Genomic DNA, 18,701 nt, shown 5'->3' with positions numbered 1-18,701 from the left:
ACCACCCCCTGCCCTACCAACACTGTCCACTGCCCCAACCCCCTCCCCCCAAAAAGCATTGTGAATAAAAAAATGACAAATTTAAAAAAACAATATGTAAAAATAAAAACTATTGACACCGTCCACTGCCCTGCTGACACCGTCCACTGCCCTGCTGACACCATCACAGCCACATACTCCCCACCCCCTTCCCCAGAAGCACTGTGAAAAAAATATTTAAAAAAATGATTTAAAGAAAATAATAAACAACAAAATTGTAAAAAATAGAGAAAATAATAAAAACAAAAAAACTACTGGCACACTGCTCTACTGACACTGTCCACTACCCCATCCCAAATCATTGTGAAAAACAAGAAATAAAAAAGTAAATTGTAAAATCATTTAAAAAATACAATTGTAAAAAAATAATAATAAAAATAAAGAACTACTGACACCGTCCACTGCCCTACTGACACCACCCTTCACACCCTCCGCTGTAAGTCATCTCAGACTAAACCACACCCCATTTAAGCCCTGCCCAATATGTAGCACGGTTTAAGCCACGTCCACCTCCCTGAAACGATTTTTTTTGCAGGTTGGGATGTCTGGCAGCAGTGACAGCAAACCAGGGGAGCTGTAATGTCACAACCTTGCTTGTGTGACAGCTCTCAGGTCTAGTAATAGGCTGCTAGGCCCGGGCACTGTCACACAGAAGTTCACATGCTGCCCTATACATGCAGAAGCAGGGGGGTATTTACAGCGAGCAAACAAGGCGTTTTCCTGGGGTGTCATTTTTTAGGGGGGGGGGGCGTCTGTACCAGAAAGATGCCTGCAACTGCAGCCATCACCCCAGTATCATTTTTTAGAGGCAGAGGTTGGCTCTCTTGTAATAGCAATTGGAGCGGCTTACTAGCCGCTTGATTGCCATTACAAGCAGCGGGAGGGGATATCTCCCCATTTTTGCCGCTTTCCAGGGCTCCCCCGTCCCCCTAGGAGACGCAAACGACTAGACAGGCAAAGCTAGGATCAGCTTTGCTCGGCTGTTTGTAACAGTAAACCAGAAGCAATGACATTACTTCTGATTTACTCGGGAACCATTGGCGCCAGTGTTGAAAAATCTAAAGCATTCAAAAACACAGATCTTGGTGTTTTGAATGCTTTTAAGGGCGGAGGAGGGATTTGGGATCTTATAGAGCCCAGATTTCTCCATAAAGAGTACCTGCCACATGCATATTGCTGTCACAAAGATGTTTACATTCCTTGTGACAGCAATAAATGTGATTAGAAAAAATAAAATAAAATAAAGCAACTGCAAAAAAAAAAAAAAAACAAAATAATGTACCGGTAAATAAAAAAAAAATGTTTTAAATTGCCCCGTCCCCCCCATGCTCGCACGCAAAGGCAAACACACGTGTCGGTCCCGCATGCACACAAACAGCGATCGTCCCACAAGTGAGGTATCACCACGAACATCAGATCATCGGCAGTATTTCTAGCACCAGACCTCCTCTGTAAATCTAAAGTGGTAACCTGTAAAGGATTGATAGTAAAATTTACATCGTTTGACGCCGTTGCACTGGTGTGCACAATTTTAAAGTGGCTGGGATGGGGGACAACCTTAGATGGAGGGGGACACCCGTTTTTAGTTTTTAGCAGGGGCGGCCCATCCATTAACCCCTTCCCGCCGACCGTACGCAGATATGCGTACTCGGCTTTCCGGGGTTATACCGGGATGATGCCCGCAGCTGCAGGCATCATCCCGGTACCGTTGTTTACAGCGGGCGATCGGCTACCCGTGTATAACAACCGATGCGGCTAAAAGCCGCTCGGTTGTTATACCGGAGGAGCGGGAGGGGACATCCCCCCCCTCCCGCCGCCTCCCGCCGCTGTTACCAGGCCTCCCGTGCGATCGGGAGGCCCGGTGTCCAATTGGGTACCTTCGGCGGCTAGGGGCGGGCTGGAACGAAGCTGTGAGCGGCTTATTTCCAGCCTTCTTGTTGTAAACGCAGAAGCGACGTCATGACGTCACTTCCCGTTTACTCGGCTGCCAATGGCGCCGAATTTTAAAAAGTACACAGTATTCAGAATCGCCGGTTTCTTTTAGACCCCCCATCCCTCCATAAAGAGTACCTATCACCACCTATTACTGTCACAAGGGATGTTTACATTCCTTGTGACAGCAATAAAAGTAAAAAAAAAAATAAATTTTTTTAAACACAATTTATAAAGTAAAAAAATAAATAAAATAAATAAATAAATAAAAAAATTTTTTTAAAGTGCCCCTGTCCCCGCGAGCTCGCGCAGCGAAGAAAACGCATACGGAAGTCGCACCCGCATATGTAAACGGTGTTCAAACCACACATGTGAGGTATCGCCGCGATCGTCAGAGCGAGAGCAATAATTCTAGCCCTAGACCTCCTCTGTAGCTCAAACCTGGTAACCGTAAAAATTTTTTAAAGCGTCGCCTATGGAAATTCAAAGGTACCGTAGTTCGTCGCCATTCCACGAGTGCGTGCAATTATAAAGGGTGACATGTTTGGTATCTATTTACTCGGCGTAACATCATCTTTCACATTATACAAAAAAATTGGGGTAACTTTACTGTTTGGATTTTTTAAAATTCATGAAAGTGTCCCTTTTCCAAAAATTTGCGTTTAAAACACCGCTGCACAAATACCGTGTGATAAAAAATATTGCAACAATCGCCATTTTATTCTCTAGATTCTCTGCTAAAAAATATATATAATGTTTGGGAACTCTAAGTAATTTTCTAGCAAAAAATACGGATTTTAACTTGTAAACACCAAATTTCAAAAATAGGCTTAGTCATGAAAGGGTTAAGGGCGCATGGGCGTTGCCCCCCCCATCTATGCATCCGGCCTCTTTCAGGACGCCGAATGCATGTTTTCCAGTTGGGGGGGGGGGTTGAAGCGCTCTAAAAGGCTTAGAAAAAGGGTGGGCTCGGGGCACAGAGAATGCGAACCGAGCCCACCCAGGTGTGTTATAATAGCGAATGAATATACGCTATTTTCACACTGATCCTCCTGCTGGCCAATCAGGAAGCGGGTCTTGAGACCTGTTACCCGATTGGCTGAAAGGACAGGCGATCCTATTGGATGCCTAAAAGGAGGGGAGGAGATGCACGGCCGCCGTAGAGGAAAGGACACAGGAGCCGCTGCCCACTGCCCAATGCTTGCTGCCTGCTACTAATGCCCGATGGCCGCCACCTAGATGGGGTAAGTGTCGAACTGACCGGCAGACAGTGAGCAGGTGGGGGGGGGGGGAAGGTTTGAGGTGCTGCCGGGCAAGAAAAAAAAACACCAGCCGCCACTGGTTTTTATTCTTGCCTAGGGCAACACAAAATCAAAATACACCACCACTGGGCAGAAAGTTAGAGTAGTGACCTGGCTATGGAGAAGAAGAAATCCAAAAAGGAAAGAAGGAAATGTAAGAATAAGGCGGTAGCAGATTTAGATCAACTTTAGAAAATAAAGCTGAACTCCAGCTAAAGCCGCGTACACAAGAGCGAAATGTCCGACAGAAAAAGTCCAACGGAAGCTTTTCATCATCTATTCCGATCGTGTGTATGCCTCATCTGACTTTTTTTTTTTTTAAATCCTGATGGACCTAGAAATAGAACATGTTCTAAATATTTCCGACGGAACCAATTCCTATCGGGAAAACCACTCGTCTGTATGCTGTTCCGATGGACCAAAAACGATGCATGCTCTGAAGCAAGTACGAGATGGAAGCTATTGGCTACTGGCTATTGAACTTCCTTTTTCTAGTCCCGTCGTACGTGCTGTACGTCACCACGTTCTGGACGGTCGGACTTTGGTTTGACCGTGTGTAGGCAAGACCGCTTGAATGGAATTCCATCGGAGAAACCTTTGGAGTTTATTCCGACGGCAAAACCGGTCGTGTGTTCGCGGCATAACACTTTTAAGGTTGTTACTGCAAACAGCTTTTTTTCTTTTCCCAGGGAAAATATTTTACATAAATGAATCGAAGCTGATCATTATAAACACTCTTGTCAATATTATATGGTTTGTCTGAACCTTCTAACTGCCACTTTTGCTGGACAGCTTGGCCTGGTAAAGAAAAAAAATAGCAGACATACTGGCCAGATCACCAGGTGAAAATAAAAGAACAAACGCCTAAAAAAAGAAAACTAACACAGCCACCACTTCTAAGAATTATATACAGCTTTAACCCCAGGGGATCCCTCCCTGTTAGGAATGCAGATATGGTCCGGTGAGGGGAAAGATCACTAACCACATAAAACTTTTATTTTTTATAGGACTGCTGGAACACTGTGGACCTAGAAGTGCTCGGCCTTTGCTGCTCCCAAATTAGTCACAGCCAGTTCCCCCAGCAGCATGGTAGCAGGGACATCAGTCTCCATTTAACAACCCCTGATGCCTCATTTAACTGGAATATCTGTTCTGGTAGAGGGAAGGGGCGCATACCGCAGCAGTAAGAGGGTAAAGATCACCCCTTTGAGAGAGATTAGATGACCCGATAGTCACTTTATCACTAATTGGACAGTTCAGAGAGGACCAAGGCTCTCATATTGAAGTCAGTGTAAACTGTAATAGGGAGATTATATGTTTTAAAAATAAGTGCAAAAGGTAATACAATGTAAAAATAATGGACACATAATATACATTTAGGCATATCATGCCCCATAGATTGTTTAATCTGCACACACTTTTTGTTACCCTCTGTACCCTTTAGAGCAATCATGTCAAACTCAAGTGGGCCAAGTTGTGTGTAAATATTCCTCAAGTGGCTTCATTATGTCTACTGAGGACCACATCTATCTAACTCCAGACAATTATTATTGCACTTTAGTAATTAGGCTCGATTCACATCTATGCATATTGCTTTTGAGCGTTTCTGGAGTTTTTTTTGTGATGCTTGCCACATTTTTGAGCAGCGTTTTTGCAACGTTTTTGCAACGTTTTTGCTGCGTTTTGCATTTTTTTTTTTTTACAGTTTTTTTTAGACTGTATACAGTCTAAAAAAAACCCCAAAAAAAACCCTGTAAAAACGCTGCAAAAATGCTGCATTTGCATTTTTGATGCTGGTCCATTGAATTCTATTACATGCAAAACGCTGCATTTTGCATGAAAAAAAGTCCCTGCGCTCGTGAGTAGCGAACGAAGATGGCCGCATCCTAGCCTCGCTCCTCACCGCCAGGACACATCGGCCCCATAAAAAGCTAAGCAAGAGGGAATCCCAGTCCCCCACCACCTCCCGCTGACTCCCGCAGCTGCCGAGCATCCAGCGGAACGAACGGCGATGCTCACGCGAGCATCCAGCTCACAATCTGCGGACCGCACACTGCCTGGGGCCTCCCCGCTGGACGCCATGTTTGAAGCCCCGGTCTCAAGTCCGGACCCCTTCTCCCAGCTCACAGCTGAGGATTTAGAACAGTCGCCCGCTGTCAGCGGGGACCCGCTCCAGCCGCCGTCACTGCGGGATGCCGATCTGCTCTCCCGCTTCAAGATCATGTTGCAGGCAGAATTATCAGCCGCAACCACCAAGCTGGCCACCCACCTTACTAAAGAAATCAGGGAGCTCGGCTCCCGCACCAATGACCTAGAGGACAAGATGGATGCCTCTGCTACTGTCTTAGAAAACCACGAGCAGGACATTTCTGACATCAAGAAAGAGCTGGATGTAGCCTTACTACGCCTGGAGGATTTTGAGAACAGGGCCCGCAGGGGTAATCTGCGCTTGCGGGGCATCCCCGAAACGGTCATGGACCTCACCTCCACTGCCACGGCCCTGTTCCAGGAGCTTGTCCCAGCCATCCCCATTGACAGATTGGAATTTGACCGCATCCATCGGTCACTCGGCCCCAAGAAATCAGAGGGACCACCCCGCGACATCATCATAAAGTTCACTTATTACCGCACTAAGGAAACCCTCCTTCACGTGGCCCGGGACAAGCCCAATCTAACGTTCCAGGGATACCACTACCAACTTTTTACGGATCTTTCCCAGTCCACGATCGTGAAAAGGAGACAGATGAAGCCTTACACCTCAGCTCTCCAATCGCATCAAATTCGGTACCGCTGGGGCTTCCCCTTCAAGCTCTCCTTCTCATATAATGGTCGAAGCCACACGCTGACCTCGCCAGACGAAGCACAGTCCGTCCTGGACTCTCTCCATCTGCTACCATCTGGTAAAAACACCCGAAGCCCAACTGGATCAACCCCCCCCTCAGCTCTCCACTAACCTCCCGGGTCGCGCGTGGGAAAAAGTCAAAGGGCCAAAACGCCCTCCCCCTCCCGCTCCATCTATGGCTGGCTCCCAACGATCTGATCCAAGATGACCTTTGAAACCGTGAGTCCTGTCTTCCCCTTTGGTCCTCAGGACCCTTTTGTATTTCACCAACCATCTCCTGTAGATGATGGTTGGATCGGACCCCCCCCCTCGATATCGATATTGACTTTTGACTTTCCCTATTCACATATGCCCAATGATGGCCGGGCTTGGATTGGGTCATGTGCCCTCCAACCCACCACCAGCCTGCCTTGACCCAACCTGTTGGTGCATACTTTGATGTTGCCCCCTCACCATCCTTCTATATGACTGCCCTCCACCTCTCCTACACACCCTGATTGGAAATCTCTGAGCCCTTTCACCTGCTTTGGCACCCTGCTAGACTCAATTGTGCTGCTCCAGGACTTTCCGAACGCATTGGTATATTCCAAACCATACAGCACCTGACTCTTACTACTACTCACCACCCACATTACCTCCTCAAGATCTCCACTCTGGACTTCCATGTTGCATTAACATCATAAGCTCCATCGCATCCAGAACCCCACTGTTTTATTTGAACTACAGGGTTTTCCCTGTCCCCTTAAGCATATGGTCCTGAGAATGCATGGTACATGGGAGCCCACTACGCCCCCCCCTCTCTCTCCCCTCTACCGCCCCCCTCCCTTTTATCTTTTTTTTTTTTTTTTTTCATCCCTGCCTTCCTCCTCCCACCCCCCCTCCTTTTACCCTCCCCCCCTCATCTCCCCCCACCCTCCCTCTTCCCACCCCTTTCCTCCCCCTGTCTCTTATGGTCCTGACCCTTCCCTCCCTACCTCCTGTATGCTCTTGTCTGATCTTTAACCAACGACGCTTAGGTCCTCTATTCTATCGGAGGTCTCCGGGGGCCCTCCCTCCGCTAGCGATAGCGGTTGGTGACCGGCCCTGGGAGGCTTTCAGGTGGACCCTATAACAGAGCCCCCAGGCCAGGTGGCTGGGGGTTAGCCTGACTGTATGATGTGCATCGCTAATGTTATTTAGAAGTTATGTTTAATACCGTTTCCAGGTAATACTGAATTATATGTTTAAGTAATGCTTAATTGCAGTGACTCATCTCCAGGTTGATAACTAATGTCCAGCCTTTTTTACTAGTTTACTTGGGCTCTCTGGGGCCCGCTTCCTGGTGGTGCTTGCGCCCGGTGGCGGGATTCAGGAGACCCCTTGACGGACTTTATGCCTGATATTCCAGGCTGGCTGGCTGGAGTCCGGTCTAACTACATGATCCGAACATCAGAAGTTGCATATCTCATTTGTGTTCTTTATTGATGTATAATAATTCTATGTTTAAAGCTCACTTGGCAATCCCTCATTGCAATTTATCCTCGGGTTGGCTGTTAGCACCCGTAATCTTGCCTTACCCCTTAGTGGCCCCCCCCCCCCCCTTCCTTTTTAAGGAAATTTTTTTTTTTTTCTCTCCCCTCTCCCCTTCATTTGGCTGACTCAGCCAGTGATCCCCTCCCCCCCCCCCCTCTCTTCCCGGCACCCCCCTCTTCTTGCTAAATTTTGAGCTGCCAAGACCTAAAATGGCCATGTGTCCGGCGGTCGAGCCCCCCCGCCTTGCACGTCTCGCCAAAGACGTGGTCCACGCCCAACGTGGCGCACTTAGTACGTTTGTACTGTTTTTTTATTTTTGTTTTTGTGTTTTTTTTTTTTTCCTTCCCCCACAAAAGTTGCTGACCGGGATCCCCACCGACCTGAACTGCAGCTGCTGGACGCCACCACGTGAGCTAACCCTCATCCCCTCACAATGACCCAATCTCCGTTGAAGTTTTATTCCCATAATATCCATGGTTTTAATTCTCCAGTAAAACGATCCAAGGTGTTTCATCACCTAAAATCTAGTGGCATTGACGTAGTATGCTTGCAAGAGACCAGGTTTTCCTCCTCTTCTGCCCCGAAATTTGTCTCCTCTCACTTCCCTACATTCTACCTGGCTTCCGCCCCCGAAAAGCAGAGGGGGGTTCTCATTGCCTTTAGACGCAATCTTCTATTCTCATGCTCCAAAGAAATTGCGGACCCAACTGGTAGATACCTATTACTCCAGGGCACGTTAAATGGCCAGAATGTAACCCTGGTTGGGTACTATGCCCCGAACCGATTCCAACATAAGTTTTTCTCCCACCTTCTTAAGGTCGTGTCCCAGCACAGCTCCGGGACCCTCATCTTGATGGGTGACACGAACGTAGCCCTGGACTCCTTGGTGGACAGGAAATACCCATCTGGGTCCCCCCCCTCTCATGATTCAGTTGTGGAGGAGCAGATGAGATCCCTTGTACAATCCCATGGATTGGTAGATGCCTGGCGGGAGCTCCATCCCCGTGACCGCGACTTCACTTACTACTCTAGCCCGCACGACAGCTTTTGTAGGATCGACCACGTTTTCATTCCTCTACGCCACATCTCCAATGTCCATAAAATTACGATCCCCCCTTCTGTGTGGTCGGACCATGACCCTATCGTTTTTTTGTTCACTCTCTCAGGTCTGACACGCCCTACCTTTCAATGGCGATTAAATGACTCACTCCTCACATCACAAGACGCCCTTCTTGAGATCCATACGCGACTCCAAACTTTCTTCAAAGAAAATGTAGGCTCCGTGTCTTCGCCCATCTCTCTTTGGGAGGCCCACAAGGCTACCATGAGGGGCCACTGTATACAACTGGCATCCTCCCGCAAACGCCATAAGGAAAAGCGGACCCGGGAACTTGCAGTTCTTTTGGTCTCCGCTGATGCAGAGTGGAAATCCCACCCCACACTAGCAAATAAGAAAGCTAGGGACACCCTTGCAGCTGAATTAGACTTGTTGGCCTCCGACCAAGCCGAGAGGGCCCTACGGTGGACTAAACATAAATTTTATTCCTGCGCGAATAAACCGGGTGCAATGCTGGCTAAAAAACTCAATGCTACATCTCACAGCCATAAACCTATCCGCCTCCGTACTGCCAATGGAGACCTCACTTCGGATCCGAGCAAAGTCACTGCAGCCCTGGCAGACTTCCTAGCCTCACTTTATAGCAAACCTTCCCTCTTCCCTCTTAATCTCGTGGACGATTTCTTCCGTGATCTTCATCTTCCGCCTCTCTCCTCAGAAGCCTGTGCGACTCTCAATGCTGACATTACCGAACTGGAGGTGACTCAGGCCATCAAGGGTATTCGTGTTTCGAAGGCCCCGGGCCCAGATGGCTTCACCGGACTATACTACCGTAAACTTTCTCCCCTCTTGCTCCCCCATCTGACGGCCTATTTCAACTGCATGAAACAAGGCGCGCTGCCCTCCCCGGACTCATTACGAGCTCAAATTTCCATGATTCCTAAGACCACAGAGGAGGCTTACGAACCCCAGGCGTTTCGCCCAATCTCTCTATTAAATGAGGATGTGAAACTCTTGGGGAAAATCCTATGCTTTCGCATTAACAAATACTTGCGCTCCTTGGTTCATAGAGACCAGGTGGGCTTCGTACCTGGCCGTCAGGCGGGGGACAATGTCCGAAAAGTTGTTCACTTGATCACCCTACTACAGCAACGCAAAATCCCGGGCTTTCTCCTCTCTCTTGACATTTATAAAGCCTTCAATACCCTCTCATGGGACTATCTTCGTTACGTGCTACAACGTTGGGGCTTTGGCGACTCGATCCTATCATGGCTGACGGCCCTTTACTCAACCCCCTCTGCCTCAGTCCGCTATGCTGGTTGCCTCTCGCCCTCTTTTCCTATCTCTAGGGGAACGAGGCAGGGCTGCCCCCTATCCCCGGTCCTCTTTGTTCTTGCCCTTGAGCCGCTAGCTATTGCCCTTAGGGCAGACCCTAATATCACGGGCATCCCTTATGCAGGTGACAACTATAAACTGAATATGTTCGCTGACGATGCCCTCCTGACCCTCACCAACCCCATCGTCACCCTACCAAATCTCCAGGCCCTTCTAACCCGATTTTCAACTATCTCCGGCCTCCATATCAACCCACACAAAACTACCGCCCTGAACGTCACTCTCCCAGGCCCCCTAGTCTTACATCTCCAATCTTCCTTCCCTTACCGATGGGCAAGTTCCTCCCTGGATTACTTGGGCGTCAAGTTGACCCCCTCTTACGCCTCCCTTTTCTCCGCCAACTACTACCCACTCTTACGCACAATCACGGCCCTCATGACTTCTTGGCGATTCCCCACTTTATCCTGGATTGGTCGTATCCATGCGGTCAAGATGACCATTCTCCCAAAGATTCTTTACTTTTTTCGAACCCTTCCTGTCCGGGTCCCTGCCTTCTATCTGCGGCTACTTCAGAACAGACTTCTCTCCTTTATCTGGGCACATAAACGCCCCAGAGTTTCCCGCTCCACTCTCTATGCTCATAGGTTACGGGGTGGACTAGGCGTTCCGGACGTTGCAAAGTACTACCAAGCAGCCCAAATTTCCCAACTCTCCATGCTCCACGCGACGTCTGATATCCCCCTATGGGTTCTCCTGGAGGTACCCAATTGCGCGCCTGTCCCTATCTCGGCCTTATTATGGCTACCCCCTAAAATGCGACCGCCTTCTGCTAGCCCCCTCATGACACACAGTCTGAAATTATGGGACTCGATTCGATACTCGGGCAAACTGATGTCCCCATTCTTACCGCTGCTTCCCCTCTTGAATAACCCCATGTTCCCACCGGGCCTAGAACAACCCCACATTTTTTCATGGTGGCCTGCCCATGGGTTCTCCCTGGTTCGTCACTTTCTTCGCACTCGCGCCTTCCCCGCGTGGTCCTCGTTTCAAGAGACCCATGATGCTCCACCTGCCGAACTCTTCCGCTACATCCAACTGCGACACTGGATAACTTCCCTCCGGCGTCTAGGCTCCTTCCCGTATTAAATGACTGCCTTTGAACACTCCTGCCAACAATGCCCAGGTGCTCGCGGCACCATTTCCATGATATACTCCTTACTAACTGCTGGCAACACTTCCACTACCCTTTCCTATGTGCTTAAATGGGAACGCGACCTATCCCCCATAGATCTAGCAGATTGGAGTAAAGCCTGGTCCAGTATAGCAAAATGCTCCTTTAACACTGCCACGTTGGAGGCGGCCTATAAGTTCCTCCTGCGCTGGTACTGGGTCCCAGCCCGCATTGCCAAATCAAACCCATCATGCAATGACAGATGCTTTCGAGGTTGTGGTCAAAGAGGCGATGAACTGCACACATGGTGGTCTTGCCCTCGTCTTGTAGGCTTCTGGTCAAGGGTCTCTGGTCTACTCTCCTCCCTATTTCATGCTCACTTCCGCAAAGACCCCAAATTTGCATTACTCCATTGCCCGCTCCCGGGCCTTTTCTCTCATCAACAGAAACTAGCTACATATTTATTTATTGCCACCAAATGAACAATAGCGAGGGCTTGGAAAAAACCCTCTGTCTCATTCGCAGAGGTGAAGAATTCATTGACGACCCTCATGATCCACGAGAAAATGTCCAGCGTCCTTCACGACTCCCATGCAAAATTTCTTAAGGTATGGGCCCCGTGGTGGTCCTACACACTCCCCAACCTAAATCCAACTAGTCTAGGTCTGTAAATTCATTTTGAACTAACCTCCAGCCTGGGGGACCCCTTTCCCCCCCTCCTCCCATTTCCTCTCTTCCTGGGCCTCTCGCCCGCCGCTCTACTCTACACTTGCCTCCCCCCCCCCCCCCCCGTTGTGGTATATGTGTTCTTTCCCTTCTTCTCCTTTCCCCTTTTTTTTCCCCCCTTTTCTTTTTTCTCTTCTCTCTCCTCGTGTTTGTTTGTCACCCTCTTCCCTGTTCTGCGGACAACTCCGCTCACCCTTGTCTACCTCAGCCCCTGGGCCCCATGGCCTGGGCATAGCGCACTGACCTCCGGCCCTGACTGGTAGGTCAATGTCAGTTGATAAAATACACTCTTAAAATATGTTTCATTATGTACTTTTATGTAAACCTCTTTCTTATGTTTTTTGTACATATCCCCTGCGTGGGAATTCGTTATCTGGGGTTTTTCCCTCCTTTTTTTTTTTTCCAATAAAAATATTGTATCAGAAAAAAAGTCCCTGACCCTTTCCAAAAACGCAGAGGTACAAAAAGGCATTGATGTGAACATGTTCCATAGGAACCCATGTTAAAAAATTCCCATGCATTTCTGCAAAATGCAAAATGCATCAAAAAACGCACTAGTGTGAATGGAGCCTTAAAGAGGTTCTTCAGCCTTTAAAAAAAAAATTAAAGTCAACAGCTTCAAATACTGTAGTTGCTGACTTTTAATAGGACCACTCACCTGTCCAAGGATCCAGAGCCATCCTCACCTGGGCCTGTTCTTTACCGGTCTTGGGGTCCCTGACATCTTTAGTGTGGGAAGCGGGCTGTGACTTCTTGTGTCCGAGCCGCGTTGTGTGAATGGTTCTACAGCCAACTAAGACCTGTGATGTGTTCAAGAAGACTGTGGGTGGAGGAACCAAACTTCTGGTGGAATTGCCTAGGCAATCTGACTGAAATAGGAGCAGGTACCAGCCCCCCCCCCAAAAAAAATAAAAGACATAAAGCGGAAATTAACTTTTAGGGTGAAGTTCTGCTTTAAGGGCTCATTCATACTGGCGGTTAAGATGGGTTTAAGCTGAGCTGCATTTTTGCCATCCCTCAACCACTACCCCTTTAGCTAGAAAGGCAGCAACTGTGGGTGTGTAACACTACCCCCCCAGGGGCTGCTGGCAACTGGTTCCCCTATTCCTGCACAGCCAGGCAACACGCATTTCCAACTTGCATCCAAACACAAGAAATTAATCCACGTGCTTATTTTTGCTGTTTTATTGGGAAAAGCAACTTGGATAGGGTAGAGGGGTTATGGGATGCAGTGGTGGCCCATTCATAAAGGGCGCCGCCCCCTCTATCCATGCGTCTGGCCCCCTTATCTACATGCAGGGCACCAGACCATGGATTCCAATGGGGGGTGTTTTTTTTTTTTTTTAAAGCATGTGATTAGAGTCAGAGGCTCTAATAGGCTTCAAAAAAAGGGTGGGCTCGGGGCGCACCCAAGGCAGGTGGAGGAACACAAGGTCTCTAATATCCCACCAGCTCTGTGATGTCGTCATGGTTGAGTGGAAGAGGACTCCAGTGCCAACCTGTGAAGCTCTGGTGAACTCCATGCCCATGTGGGTTAAAGCAGTGCTGGAAAATAATGGTGGCCACACAAAATATTGACACTTTGGGCCCAATTTGGACATTTTCACTTAGGGGTGTACTCACTTTTGTTGCCAGCGGTTTAGACATTAATGGCTGTGTATTGAGTTATTTTGAGGATAGCAAATTTACACTGTTATACAAGCTGTATACTCACTACTTTACATTGTAGCAAAGAGTCATTTCATCAGTGTTGTCACATGAAAAGATATAATAAAATATTTACAAAAATATGAGGGGTGTACTCTCTTTTGAGAGATACTGTACACTAGTAGAATTCTGTTCTCAAAATAACATTTTAAGGATCTTCGTTAGTTTTCATTACTTATGGTTGTTGGAGTCAAATGAATGTTTGTTTTTGACCCTAGTGACAAGAAAATTCAAAGGAGCACAATGGAACATTTGTATTGTAGTAATTTCTAGAAGTGAATGAGGTTTTAGGTTAAAAAAAGTCCATTCGTTGCATAATTGAATGAGAAAAAGCAAACTTTTTTTTTTTTTAAGAACAGTACTTTCAAACGACATTTGTACAGTCATTGAATGTACTGGATAATTTTCATATGAATGTTCATTTAAAACTCTACTGGTTTATGACTTTGTGTTAGGTGTAAACCTACAAAACTTTAAATATATCTCTCTGTGTTGCCTATAGAAACCATATATTTGCTTTCATTCTCTCTGTGCAGGTAGAAAAATGAAAGTGAATGGCTGGGTATTTGATGTGCAGCACTGACATTGGGAAGAGCATAGAGAGGAGATTTGAGGAACAGATGATGGTCATAACATTGTGGGTACAAAAATGACCGCTAATGACTAGAAGAATGGAATAGGTCAGTCTAAATGATTTTCCAATTTGATGTAAAATCATTCTCTGCAGACAGTCCTTTCAGCAAATGTTATCAATTCAATCATTTAGAGTACAGGGCAGCCACAATCTAAACTATATCTGCTATTGATAAAAGCACAAATGGTCAGAAAAGACTGACCACCCTGAAATAAATCAGGTCACATAAAATAGTTACAAAACATTTAAGTACGATCATTTTATGATTGATAAGATACCAAATCTATAGCAAAACCTTATAAGGCCTCATGCACAGGGCCGCTGATATGGAAGTACAACTGGCCCTGTTGTACCGGGCCCGGCCCCCTCAGCTACAAAACGAGACCGGGCAGCATTACAGCGTTAAATATATATATATATATTAAAAAAAAAAATCGAGCTTGCTAAACTTTGCCCCCACTCATACTTGTTTATGGAGCGGGGTTGTATAATTTTCCTGGGCCCCAGCAGGTCAACAGAGGGGCCCAGGTACGCACAGAGGAAGAACTATTTCTTCATCTTCAGGGCGCATGTACATCATGCTGCCCCACTATTCAATTAGCCCTGGCATGCTGAGTGATACTATGATACTCCGCCAGGTGTTCTATCCAGAAATGCCCTCCGTCTAAAAATGCCTCCGATGGTTCTGCGCTTTCGCAGTACGCAACGTCACTCCAGCTGATGTGTTGATCAGCTGGCATGAAGTCAACACGGATAAGTACATGAGATAAGTAAGAAGTGATGCAGAGATCAGTGGAAAGAGATGCAGACTTCAGAGATCAGTAGGAAGTGACACAGAGTCCGGAGATTAGTAGGGAGTGACGTAGAATGAGTGTGAGGGCACAGTGGGTACCTCCTCCCTTGGGGAAGCTGTACATTGCGCACATTGCACCCATGGATGATAAGCGTTGCTCTGACCTGGTCCTTAACCGTAACAATGTCAAAGCCTCATATTTTTAAAAATGTCCATTATTTCGGCTTTCAGATCATCAATTTCAGAGACAACATGTTCACTTGCTGCCTAATATGTACACCCACCTTTTAGGTGCCATTGTAACAAGATAATCAATGTTACTCATTATATCTTCAGTGGTTGATCGGTGTATAACCTTTTTCATCATCTTTCCGGCAAAACAGACAGTTAACCCTTGCAATGTAGAGGGAAACCCGCTGGTAACATTTTTTATTCTCCGGAGTTCAGCTTTAACACCCATCTTCCTTGGGTTGGAAGGACTTAGAATAGGGGGTCTTCAAACTACGGCCCTCCAGTTGTTCAGGAACTACAATTCCCATCATGCCTAGTCATGTCAGTGAATGTTAGAGTTTTACAGTGCCTCATGGGATGTGTAGTTCTGCAACAGCTGGAGGGCCGTAGTTTGAGGATCCCTGACTTAGACCATAGACTTTTCCTCAAGTGACAAGATCTGTGTGAGTGATAATGAGTCATTCCAACAGTCACAGACTCTCATTATTGTCCCCTTGGGTAGCCCTTAATGGCAGATCTTCAGCTGAGTGTCGTGTTGGACATCTAGAGTGATCAGTGTTCTGCTTTTAGACACTTCAGGCTGACTGAGACTTTTCAATGATAAGATAGGCAGAATGTTAAAAGGGGGCACAACATGGGCCCACTTTCTTGAGATTGTGGTCACCCCTTCCCAATGTAATCTATTTAATTAATAAAATAAGGATTTATAGCATTTAGTATTTTAGGATTTAAGGGTGCTGTCCCCTTTAAGGATGCGGGGAAAGTTTCTGCTGTGGGAATCGATGAAAATCCCGGGAATGTTCTGGAAGACCGGGAAGAGGCTATTTAAGGAAGTGAGAACGGGGTTTTTTCCCTCTTTCCCAGCGGCCAAGACAAGAGGAAAAAGCTCCCTCACTCCCACCCCAGTCGCGAGCACTTTTATGTGGTTGGGTCACAATGGTATTCTGGGGGGGGGGACTTATTTTCTATGTAAAATATGTGGCACTGCTGCTCGTGTTCTGAAAACTGAGCAGTAAGAATGGATGTTTTATTTGAATTTATGATGTCATTTGGTTGATAATAAAAGAGTATCAAAGGATATTAATGTGTAGAAAAACCAATAAAGTGCTGCAGCCATTTTTTTTTTTGCCAAGTTTTGTTTTCTGTCTATTTATTTTGATCGTTTTGTATCTGGGCAAAAACGTTTGGGAGGGGTGTGGCCTACAATCTCATTAGAGTTTACATTTCAGTTAATGATGTGAAACATCGCCCTCGGATCTGCCTACTTTCACGTCTCAATCTAGCCCAGCTTTTACCGAATGGGCGTTCATCACAAGAAGACCAATGTTTCCTATCAAACATTACTGCCATTTGCCATGCAAAATCCATAAAGGGAGTCTCTGGGTAACAGAAGTGCTCTGGGCAGACACTTTATAACAGAATCAGCCACCAAAATACAGTAAACTGGCTTGAAATAGCCTTTTAAGTATCAGCCCAAGTCAAGCATCTGTTTTAGTAATGCGTATATAAATCTCTGCACTATATGTATATTGATCTCTCTGTTCTCCTCCCCCCTGTACTTGTGAGCTGCATACTTTAATACATCTACTGGCCATAAAATGTCATTTTTACTAGATAATTTATTCCTCCAGAGCTCATGTGGAAACAGATGTTACTTGTTACTTTTTGCTCTTTGTAACGCTGTGCATGTCATCTCATGTGTAATGGTCACTCTCTCTGTGGATTGTCATTGTAGCTTATTAGGAGAGCATGTTAAGGATAAAAAATCGTGCAAAAGGCACAAAAAATCTAAGTCAGATTTAGAATAGTATTAATCCTTAAGCCTCTTCTCTTAAATTCTGCGAATACTGGAAGTTCAGGGAAGCAGCACTGAGCAAGCAGGAGCTAGCAGCTTTGAAAGTTGTAAACGGCAAATGCTTAGGTACCAATTTTAACAGTTTACTAGGGAATGTTTATTTTATTGTGCTCAATGTGTTTAACTAAAAATGTTGAGTCCCTCTATATGTCTTTGGAAAACACTTGTAAACAATGTGGTACCCCTATACAAGGAAACCTATATACACAGAGGCTGTCCAAAAAAATATGACAGAGTCTGGGCTAAGTGGTTAGCAGAACCCTCTACAGTAGGGTGCCCACGTGTCCCGGATTGCCCGGGACTGTCCCACAATTGCCATATCTGTCCCTGGTCTCGGGCACCTTCATTCCAGGACAATACAGTGTCCCGGAATGAAATAGAGGTCACAGCCACCACTTACTAACTAGTAATTACATTGCTCTACACTTCCGGAACTAGTTGCTAGGGCCGGCCCGCTTGGCGTCCAGCAACCAATGACATCACAGACTCTCAATCTCTCAGACAGTGAGGCCGGGAGCAAGGCCCGCACTTAGTGCTGCGCTGCTGTCTCCACCCTCCTCGGCACCTCCTCCTTCTCTGGCGCCCAGCAGCAAGCAGCAGGGACTGGCGTGATCTTCACTCTCCAGGCAGTGTCTCCTCTCCACCCACCTCCTTCTTTGGCCCCAGCAGCCTGGTGCCCAGCAGCATGCAGAGGGAGTGACAGCATGAGGGACTGGTCATCTGGTGTCTGTTCTGTGTGCTGCTGGATCAGATCGATGGTTGCCCGAGTGTCTGACTTCTCCTCCTTTCGCCCACAGCCCGACTCACTGTCTGAGGGACCACTCAGAGTCACCAGAGGGATATTGGAACTTGGAAGGTGAGGGGAAAAAGTAATGAAGAAGAAGGTGACAGTCACACAAGTGGACACTGGACAGTAATGAAGGTGACACAGGGGAACATGGGTGCAAGTGACACAGCTGTGGGAGGCAAGTGGCATACTGCATCTGGTGGCAAGTCATGGGTGGCAAATGGCACACTGCATCTGGTGGCAAGCTATAGGTGGCAAATGGCACACTGCATCTGGTGGCAAGTGGCACACTGCAGCTGGTAGCAAGTGCCACACTGTATCTGGTGGCAGGCTACGGGTGGCAAGTGGCACACTGCATCTGGTGGGCAGCACAGTGGTGTAGTGGGTAGCACTCTCACCTAGCAGTAAGAAGGATCGCTGGATCGAATCCCAACAACGTCACTACCTGCCTGGAGTTTGCATGTTCTCCCTGTGCCTGCGTGGGTTTCCTCCCACACTCCAAAGACATGCTGGTAGGTTAATCGGCTTCTGTCCAAAATTGGCCCTAGTATATGAATGTGAGTTGGGGACCTTGGATTGTGGGCTCCTTGAGGGTAGGGACCGATGTGAGTGTGCGATGTATGTGTAGAGCGCTTCTTAAATTGATGGCACTATATCTTAAATAAATAGGGATAATTGTAGACACGCACCCACACTCACTCAGGTTGAACTGGTGTCTTTATTCAACCTTACTAACTATGTAACTATGGTGGCAGGATACAGGTGGCAAGTGGCACACT

The sequence above is a fragment of the Aquarana catesbeiana genome, linkage group LG13 (assembly GCF_042186555.1).
Source record: "Aquarana catesbeiana isolate 2022-GZ linkage group LG13, ASM4218655v1, whole genome shotgun sequence".
Lineage (NCBI taxonomy): Eukaryota > Metazoa > Chordata > Amphibia > Anura > Ranidae > Aquarana > Aquarana catesbeiana.
Note: the sequence above shows the minus strand (reverse complement) of the source record.